This window comes from Orycteropus afer, unplaced genomic scaffold (genome assembly GCF_000298275.1).
Source record: "Orycteropus afer afer isolate SDZICR_OR568_19922 unplaced genomic scaffold, OryAfe1.0 scaffold00070, whole genome shotgun sequence".
Taxonomy (NCBI): domain Eukaryota; kingdom Metazoa; phylum Chordata; class Mammalia; order Tubulidentata; family Orycteropodidae; genus Orycteropus; species Orycteropus afer.
Window position 1 is genome coordinate 7,149,458 of NW_006921657.1, and position 9,675 is coordinate 7,159,132.

At 41.2% G+C, this 9,675-nt stretch overlaps 1 protein-coding gene and 1 non-coding gene across 2 annotated transcripts in view; both read left to right on the forward strand.

Annotated features, from left to right (window-relative positions):
• The window catches only part of LRRC20 (leucine rich repeat containing 20), a 164,303-nt gene that overhangs the window by 25,009 nt on the left and 129,619 nt on the right, over positions 1-9,675 (forward strand). The window lies entirely within an intron of this gene.
• On the forward strand, positions 6,632-6,733 carry LOC122149990. Its single transcript, XR_006163427.1, has one exon. It is a non-coding gene; the product is annotated as a U6 spliceosomal RNA (small nuclear RNA).

The window sequence follows — 9,675 nt, forward strand, 5'->3', positions numbered from 1 at the left end:
TTTGTCCTGCTGTTGGAGACCTCTCGTATCCCCCCCACCTGGGTCAATGTGGCTGACTGTTCCTCTGTCTGGCTTCCTGTCTTTTAATCCTCTTCCTCCTGCTCTTCTGGCCTGCTTCTTTGGGCGTCCCTGAGTTTCCCCTCCTCACCTAATCCCTATGCATACCTTAGTCTTCAAAAAGACATCTTTGCTCTTCAGCACTTGAAAGAGGTCTTTTGAGCAGATTTGCCCAATACAATACATCATCTGATATCTTGACTGCTACTTCCATTGGTGTTGATTGTGGAACCAAGCAATATAAAATCTTTGACAACTTCAATCTTTTCTCCATTTATCCTGATGCTGCTTATTGGTCCAGTTTTGAGGAGTTTTGTTTTCTTTATGTTGAGATGTAATCCATACTGCAGACTGTAGTCTTTAATCTTCATCAGTAAGTGCTTCAAGTCATCCTCACTTTTCAGTGAGCAAAGTTGTGTCATTTGCACATCTCAGGTTGTTACTGAGTCTTCCTCTAATCTTGATGCCACAGTCTTCTTCATATAGTCCAGCTTCTTGGATTATTTGCTTAGCATATAGATTGAATAAGTATGGTGAAAGGATACAACCCTGACACACTCCCTTTCTGATTTGAAACCATACAGTATCCCCTTGTTCTGTTTGAACAACAGTTTCCTGGTCTATGTACAGGTTCCTCATGAGTACAATTAAGTGTTCTGGAATTCCCATTCTTTTCAATGTTATCTATAATTTGTTATGGTTCACACAGTCAAATGCTTTTGCACAGTCAATAAAACACAAGTAAACATCTTTCTGGTTTTCTTTGCTTTGTGCCAAGTCCATCTGATATCAGCAATGATATCCCTTGTTCCACATCCTCTTCTCAATCCAGCTTGCATTTCAGGAAGCTCTCTGTCAATATAGTGCTGCAACCATTTTTGAATTATCTCGAGCAAGATTTTACTTATGTATGATATTAGTGATATTGTTTGATAATTTCCACATTGTGTGGGATCACCTTTCTTTGGAATGGGTACAAATATGAATCTCTTCCAGTCAGTTGGCCATGTAGCTGTCTTTCACATCTTCTGGCATAATCGAATGAGTGCCTCCAGTGGGACATCTTTTTGTTGAAACATCTCATTGGGTATTCTGTGAATTCGTGGAGCCTTCTTCTTTGCCAGTTTCTTCAGTGCAGCTTTGACTTCTTCCTTCAATACCATTGGTTCTTGATCATATGCCACCTTCTGAAATGGATGTACATTGACCAGTTCTTTTTGGTTCACTGACTGTATTCCTTCCATCTTCTTTTGATGTTTGCTGCATCATTCAATATTTTGCTCATAAAATCTTTCATTATTACAACTCAAGGCTTGAATTTTTTCCTCAGTTCTTTCAGCTTGAGAAATGCTGAGGGTGTTCTTCCTTTGGTTTTCTAACTCCACATTGCATTATAGTAATTGGCTTTGTCTGCTTGAGCTGCTTATCATTTCTGCTATTTGCTTTAGCTACTCTTTGTTCAAGGGAAGGTTTCATAGTCTCTTGTGACATCCATTTTGGTCTTTTCTCCCTTCCCTGTCCTTAAAATGACCTTTTGCTTTTTCATGGATGATGTTCTTCTTCTTTTTAAAATTTTCATTGTGATTTGGGTGAAAGTTTACAGAGCAAATTCATTTTCCATACAGCAGTTCATATACATTTTGTCTCATGACATTGACTGCAATTTCCCACAGTGTAACAGCTCTCTTCCCATTTCTTTCCCATAGTTACCTCTTCCCTGCATTCTTCCCTCTCATGCACTCCTGTCCCCTGAGCTGTCTCCCTGTGCATACGCTGCCCTTCTGTTCTCCATGATTGATCTTTCCAAGGAGTGTATTTACCTAATGTAAATATTCAGCTCATATGCCAGTCTTTTGTTTGTCTGGAAGCCACAGGAGTGGGTTCAATTCCAGACTTGAAGGGCAGCTAGGGGCCATAGTCTCAGTGGTTCCACCAGACTCTATCAGACTAGCAAACCCGGTCCTTTTTTTTTTTTTTTAATGATTTTGAGTTTTGTTCCACATTGTTCTCCCACTCTAATGGATGATGTTCTTGATGGCATCCCACAGTTCCCCTGGTTTTTGGTCATTGGTGTTCATTGCATTAAATCCATTCTTTAGATGGTCTTTAAATTCAGGAGGGATATAATCAAGGTCATATATATTTTGGCTCTCATGGACTTGTTATAATTGTCTTCAGTTTCAATTTGAACTTGCTTATGAACAGGTCTCTTCCACAGTCAGCTCCTGGCCTTATTTCAGGTAAAGTTATTGAGCTTCTCCACCACCTCTTTCCACAGACATAGTCTGATTCCTGTGTGCTCCATCTGGCAAAGTCCACGTGTATAGCTGCTGTTTGTGTTGTTGAGAAAAAGATATTTGCAATGAATAAGTCGTTGGTCTTGCAAAATTCTATCGTGAGATCTCTAGTGTCGTTTCTATCACCAAGGCCATATTTTCCAACTACCGGGGATTCTTCTTTGTTTCCAACTTTTGCATTCCAATCACTAGTGATAATCAGTATAACTTGATTGCACATTTGGTCAATTTCAGACTGTAGAAGTTGGTAAAAATCTTCAATTTCCTCATCTTTGGCTTTGGTGGTTGGTGCATAAGTTTGAATAATAGTAGTATTTAACTGGTCTTCCTTGTAGGTGTATGGATATCATCCTGTCAGTGACAGCATTGTACTTCAGGATAGATCTTGAAACGTTCTTTGTGATGATGAGTGCCATGCCTTTCCTCTTCAATTTGTCATTCCTGGCATAGTAGATCATATGGTTGTCTGATTTAAAATGGCCAAAACCAGTCCATTTCAGCTTACTAATGCCTAGGATACCAATCTTTTATGTGCTCCATTTCATTTTTGACAACTTCCAATTTTCCTAGATTTATACTTTATACGTACCATGTTCCGATTATTAATGGATGTTTGCAGCTGTTTCTTGTCATTTTGAGTCATGCCACATCAGCAAATGGAGATCCCAAAAACTTTACTCCATCCACATCATTAAGGTTGGCTCTACTCTGAGAAGGCAGCTCTTCCCCAGTCATATTTTGAGTGCCTTCTGACCTGAGGGGCTCATCTTCTGGCACTGTATTAGAAAGTGTTTTAGGGCTCTTTGTAAAGTTTTCCAGTAATGTATCAGACAGTGTTTCACTGCTGTTCATAAGGGTTTCACTGGCCAATTCTTTGAGAAGTGGATGGCCCCTTCCTTCTTCCAAGTCTGTGTTAGTCCGGAAGGTCTGCTGAAACCTGTTCACCATGGGTGACCTTTCTGGTATTTGAAATACCAGAGACATAGCCTCCAGCCTCACAGCAACACACAAGCCACCACAGTATGACAAGCTGACAGGTGAGTGGTGGTTTGATAGGTTAGACGTCCAGGTCTAGGGGAAGGCGTCCTCCGTCTGTCAGCTCTAAAGGAAGGGCCTTGTCTCCTTTCAACATCTGTGGGTCCGGCATCCCTGGGTGGGCTCCATGCATCTTGGCATCCATCTTCCACTGGAAAAAGGAGATTCTCAGAGCAGGGATCCAAGGTCTAAAGGACTTGCTTCACTCCCGGCTCTTCTTTCTTGGTGGTACTGAAGTCCCTCCTTCTCTGCTCACTTCTCTCTCCTTTTATCTCTTATAAGATAGAAGGTGATGCAGGCCACACCCCAGGAAAAAACTCTCCTTACATCAGATCAGGGCTGTATCCCGATTACAGTTGTTGTATCCCACTCTGATCTCTTTACAACTGATTGGCTGATCACATCAGATCACATCATGGGAGATGATTACATCATTACATAATTACCACAGCACTGAGAATCATGGCCCAACCAAGCTGACACATATTTTGAGGGGACGAAATTCAATCCATGATACTATCTCTGTTGTTTTACATATATCATCTCATTCAGTCCTTATAAAAATCCTGTGATTTAGTTATCATTCAGCCTTTTGGCTTAGCCTCTATTATTATCCCCCATTTTATAGATGAGGAAACTGAGGCATGGAGGGGCTAAGCAACTTACCCAGGACCACATCTGGTAAGTGGAAGGGACGGGGATTTGAACCCAGTCACTCTTGCTGCAGAGTTCATTTTCTTACCTCTGTGTTAAACAAACAAACAAACAAACAAACCTATTGCTTTCAGTTCAACTCTAACTCGTGGCAACTCCACGTGTTACAGAGTAGAACCGCTCCACAGAGTTTTCTTGGCTATAATCTTTATGGAAGCAGATTGCCAGGCCTTTCTTCTGCAGGACTGCTGGGTAGGTTTGAACTGCCAACCTTTAGGTGGTGGTGGTGGTTGTTATGTGCCGTCAAGTTGGACCTGACTCACAGCAACCCCTCTTTGGGTTTCCGAGGTGGTATCACTATGGAAGTAGGTTGCCCAACCTTTCTTTCCAAGGAGTGGCTGGTGGGTTTGAACCACCAGCCTTCTGGTTAGCAGTCAAAAACAAAAACACCTCTGCCATCGAGTCAATTCTGACTCATAGCAACCCCCATTGGGTTTCTGAAGCAGTAAATCTTTATGGAAGTACATTACCAAATCTTCCTTCTGTGGAGTGGCTGGTGGATTTGGACTGCCAACCTTCTAGTTAGCTGTCAAATGCCTTAGGCACTGTACCACCAGAGCTCCTATTTAGGTTAGTAATCAAGTGAAAACCACTTGCACCCCTAGGGACCCTTAGCAAGAAGGCATACTGTTTTTTGTTTGTTTGTGAACCAGATGGAGTCACTGGTTTGTAGATGGCAAACTCATGGTGTAGGAAAAACATGTATCTTTAAACACTCAGCATCCAGTATGGCTGACTGACTGAGTTTAATAAATGACGTGAGCTGGATGAGCTGGATCTGCTGTCCTTGCTCTAGGAGGCCCTGGGGAGTCCCTGATAGCATCTGAGCTGGGTTTAGGGAGTTCACTGCTGGGCATTGGTTGGCTGTGAGACCTGTGGGAGAGAATCCAGGAAGAGGCAACTGGTGCATTCCATGTCAGTGCCTGTGGTAATGTGTCCTTGTTGTGAAGGGATGGATGTCAGTGGGAAAAGAAAGGCAAGTTAGGAGAGGCTGTGCATGGGCCTTGGATGACTGGTAAGTTCTGTGGGGTATGGCAGAGGGTCAGTGACTGCAAGTTTGAAATTTGGGGAAAATAGAGAACTCTGGGCTATTGGGATAGATAAGAGGATTCTGATGAGTTGACGCCCCAAAGGATAGCCATGGGCAAGCACATGGCAGGGGATTGGATATATGGGAGTAGCTGGGTGAAATGGAGATTTATGCAGAGGTGCTATTGTCCCAGACGTACTACTGTCCCACAGGCATCCCAGTACCTTTCAGTAACTCCTGCCACAGGTCTCAGTGGGACCTCATTCTGGAATCCCTAACAGCCCAGTGCATCCTTCCCCCTCCTTCTTTCATAGACTGGCAGATGCCCCAAGAAGCAGGTGGTTAAGTAGCTCACCCCAAGCTGCCTGCCTGCCATATGTGTCACCAGCACTTGAAGCAATGTTTTTTTTTTTTTTTTTTTTAATTGTGATTCGGGTGAAAATTTACAAAGCAAATTCACTTTCCATACAGCAGTTCACATACACTTTGTCTCATGACATTGACCACAATTCACTACAATGCACCAGCTCCCTTTCCACTTCCTCCCGATAGTCACCTCTTCCCTGTGTCCATCCCTCCCTGCCCCTTGAGCTGTCTCCTTGTGCATAAACAGCCCTTCTTTCTCCCATGGTGGTTCTCTCCAAGGAGTGTATCTACCTCAGGTAAGTGTTCAACTCCTATGCCTGTCTTTTGCTTGTCTGGAAGCCACAGGTGTGGGTTCAATTCCAGACTTGAAGAGCAGCTAGGGGCCATAGTCTCAGTGGTTCCACCAGGCTCTATCAGACCAGCAAACCTGGTCCCCCCCTTTTTTTTTCTAAATGATTTTGAATTTTGTTACATTGTTCTCCCTCTCTATCCAGGATCTCCTACATGGATCCCCTTCCGAGTGGTTGACAGTGGTAGCCAGGCACCATCTAGTTCTTCTGGTCTCATAGTCGTATAGGCTGCAGATTGCATGGTGTACCAGTCGCTAGGTCTAATTGTTTCCATGAGTCTTTGGTTTTCTTCATTCTTCTGTGCTCTGGATGAGAGACCCATCGTTGCATCTAGATGGCTGCTTGCAAGCTTTTAAGATCCCAGTTGTTGAAGCAATGTTTTTGAAGGTAAAGAAAAATATTCTTTAAAACCACATAGATAATTACACAGCTTCAAAAAATGTGTGCTGGCAGAAGAATAGAAATGTTCTGTCTCAGAAGAGGTAACGAAATAGATAATTTTGTGGCACAAAAGCTTGTGTCACACAAGCGTGGAAATGTTCAGCCTCAGGGAGGTGATTTAATGAGGCTGAGGAGTTTATTAAAATTGAATGCTTCCAGAAATGTAAACATGGCTCTGGCTGATGAGGCAGCCAGGGAGAGAGGTACAGGTCCAGGAGCCTGGCCAGGCCAATTGTTCTAGAATTGAACCTCTGACAAGAAGACAGCAGTGAATGATTTGTCTGTCTTCCTCTACAGGTTAGGGAAATATGGCTTATGCTGAGAGACAGGTGCTGCAAAAGGTCATTATCAACACATATGTTAGATTTAGAATGATACTCAGAAGATGAGCATGGCCCCTGCACAAAGATAACATTCAAATTCTTGGAGCATTTTATATTTTTTGTCATTGAATTGTACATGTGAAAAATGTTGAAGTGGCAGATGTCTTATCTATATTGTTGTTGTTAGAGGCCATTGAATCAGTTCCAACTCATAGCCCTGTGTACAACAGAAGGAAACATTGCCCAGTCTCGTACCATCCTCAAAATCATTGCTCTGTTTGAGCCCATTGTTGGAGCCATTATGTCAGTCCATCTCATTGAGTGTCTACCTTTTTTTCACTGACTCTCTACTTTACCCAGCATGATGTTCTTCTCTGGGGACTTGGCTCTCCTGATCACATGTCCAAAGTATGTGACATGAAGTATCAGCCATCCATGCTTCTAAGGAACAACCTGGGCGTAATTCTTCCAAGACAGAGTTATTCATTCTTCTGACAGTCCATGGTATATTTAATATTCTTTCTTAATACCATAATTCAAATGCATTAATTCTTTTTCAGTCTTCTTATTCATTGTCCAGCTTTTGCATGCTTATTAGGTGATTGAAAATACCATGGCTTGGGTCAGGCATACCTTAGTCTTGAAAGTTAGTTAAAAACTTTTCGTTTTAACACTTTAAAGAGATCTTTTGCAGTAGATTTGCCCAGTACAAAACATCATTTGATTTCTTGACTACTGCTTCCATGGGCACTGATTGTGGATCTAAATAAAATGAAATCTATGACAATTCAATATTTTTTCCATTTATCATAGTGTTGCTTATTGGTCTAGTTATAAGGACTTTTGTTCTTTTTATGTTGAGATGTAATCCATACTGAAAGCAGTAGTCTTGGATCTTCCTCAATAAGTGCTTTCAAGTCTTCCTGGCTTTCAGCAGGTAAAATTGTGACATCAGCTGTTGCAGGTTGTTAATGAGTCTTCCTCCAATCCTGATGCCATGTTCTTCTTCATACAATCTAGCTCCTTGGATTATTTGCTCAGCATACAGATTGAATAAGTAAGGAGAAAGGATGCAACCCTGATGTACAGCTTTCCTGATTTTAAAGTACGCAGTATCCTCTTATTCTGTTTAAATGACTGCCTCTTGGTCTGTGTACAGGTTCCTCACGAGCACAATTAAGTGTTCTGGAGTTCCCATTCTTTGCAATGTTATTCATAATTTGTTATGACCCACACAGTGAAATGCCTTTGCATAGTCAATAAAACACACCTCTTGCTGGTAATCTTTGCTTTCAGTGAAGATCCCTTTGACATCAACAGTGATATCCCTTGTTCCACATCCTCTTTTGAATCTAGCTTAAATTTCTGGTAGTACTTTGTTGATGTACTGCTGTAATCATTTTTGAATGATCTTCAGCAAAATTTTACTTGCTTGTGATATTAATGGTATTGTCTGATAACTTCTGTGCTCTGTTGGATCACCTTTCTTTAGAATGGGCATAGATGCAGATCTCTTCCCATTGGTTGGCCAGGTAGCCATCCTCCAGATTTTTTGGCATAGATGAGTGAGTGCTTCCAGCATTGCATCTGTTTGTTGAAACATCTTAATTGTTCCCTTAATTCCTAGAACTTTGTTTTTCACCAGTTACTTCAGTGCAGCTTGGACTTCTTCCTACAGTACCATTGGTTCTTGATCGTGTGCTTCCTCCTGAATGGTTGCACATTGACCAGTTCTTTCTGGTACAGTGACTTTGTGTATTCTTTCCATCTTCTTTTGATGCTTCCTCATCATTCAGTATTTTGCCCATAGAAGTCTTCAATATTGCAACTCGAGGCTTGAGTTTTCCCTTTAGTTCTTTCACCTTGAGAAATGCTGAGTGTGTTCTTCCCCTTTAATTTTCTCAGGTCTTAGCACATTTCATTATAATACTTCACTTTGTCTTCTTGAGCTGCCCTTTGGAATCTTGTGTTCAGCTCTTTCATTTCATCATTTCTTCTATTTGCTTCAGCTACTTTCCATTCAAAAGCAAGTTTCAGAGTCCTTCTGACATCCATTTTGGTCTTGTATTTCTTTCCTGTCTTTTTTGTGACCTTTTGCTTTTTTCATGTATGATATCTTTGCTGTCATTCCACAATTCATCTGGTCTTCTGTCAGTAGTGTTAAATGTGTCAGATCTGTTCTGGAGATGGTTTCCCTCAGATGGAAGATGGGGCAATTTACTTCTGTAGTGATACTGCCTTGGAAACCCAAGGAGGGGTCGCTATCAGTCAGATCCGACTTGACAGCATTGAGTTTATACTCAAGTTTGTACTTTGGCTCTTGTGGACTTGCTTTAATTTTCTTTAGCTTCAAGTTGAATTTGCATATAATCAGTGGATGGTTTGTTCTGCATTTGGCTCCTGGCCTTATTCTGACTAATGATACTGAGCTTCAGCTTGCCACACAGGTAGTCAATTTGATTATTGTATACTCCGTCTGGTGAGGTCCATGCATATAGCTGCCGTTCATGCTTTTGAAAAAAGCTGTTTTCAGTGAATAAGTCACTGGTCTTGTAGAATTCTATCATGTGATCTCTGATGTCATTTCTATCACCAAGTTTATATTTTCCAACTATTGATCTTTGTTTCTACCTTTTACATTCCAATCACCAGTAGTTATCAATGCATCTTGATTGCATGTTTGATCAATTTCAGGCTGCAGAAGTTGGTAAAAATCTTCAATTTCTTCATCTTTGGCATTAGTGGTTGGTGCACAGATTTGAATAATAGTAGTAGTAACTGGTTTTCTTTATAGGTGTATGGGTATTATCGTGTTACTCACAGCCTTTTACTGAGTTAGCTGAAATGGACTGGTATTGGCCATTTTATTTATTCATTTATTCTTCTTTTGTTAATAGTGCTGTGACGAACATGGGTGTGGATATATCTGTTATTCTGGCTCTTGCTTCTTTAGGATATATACCTAGTAATGGGATTGCTGGGTCAAATCTTATTTCCTTTTTTTTCTTCCCCACATTACTCACCATTCCAGTAAACTATTAAAGTTTTTTTTTTTTTTTAAT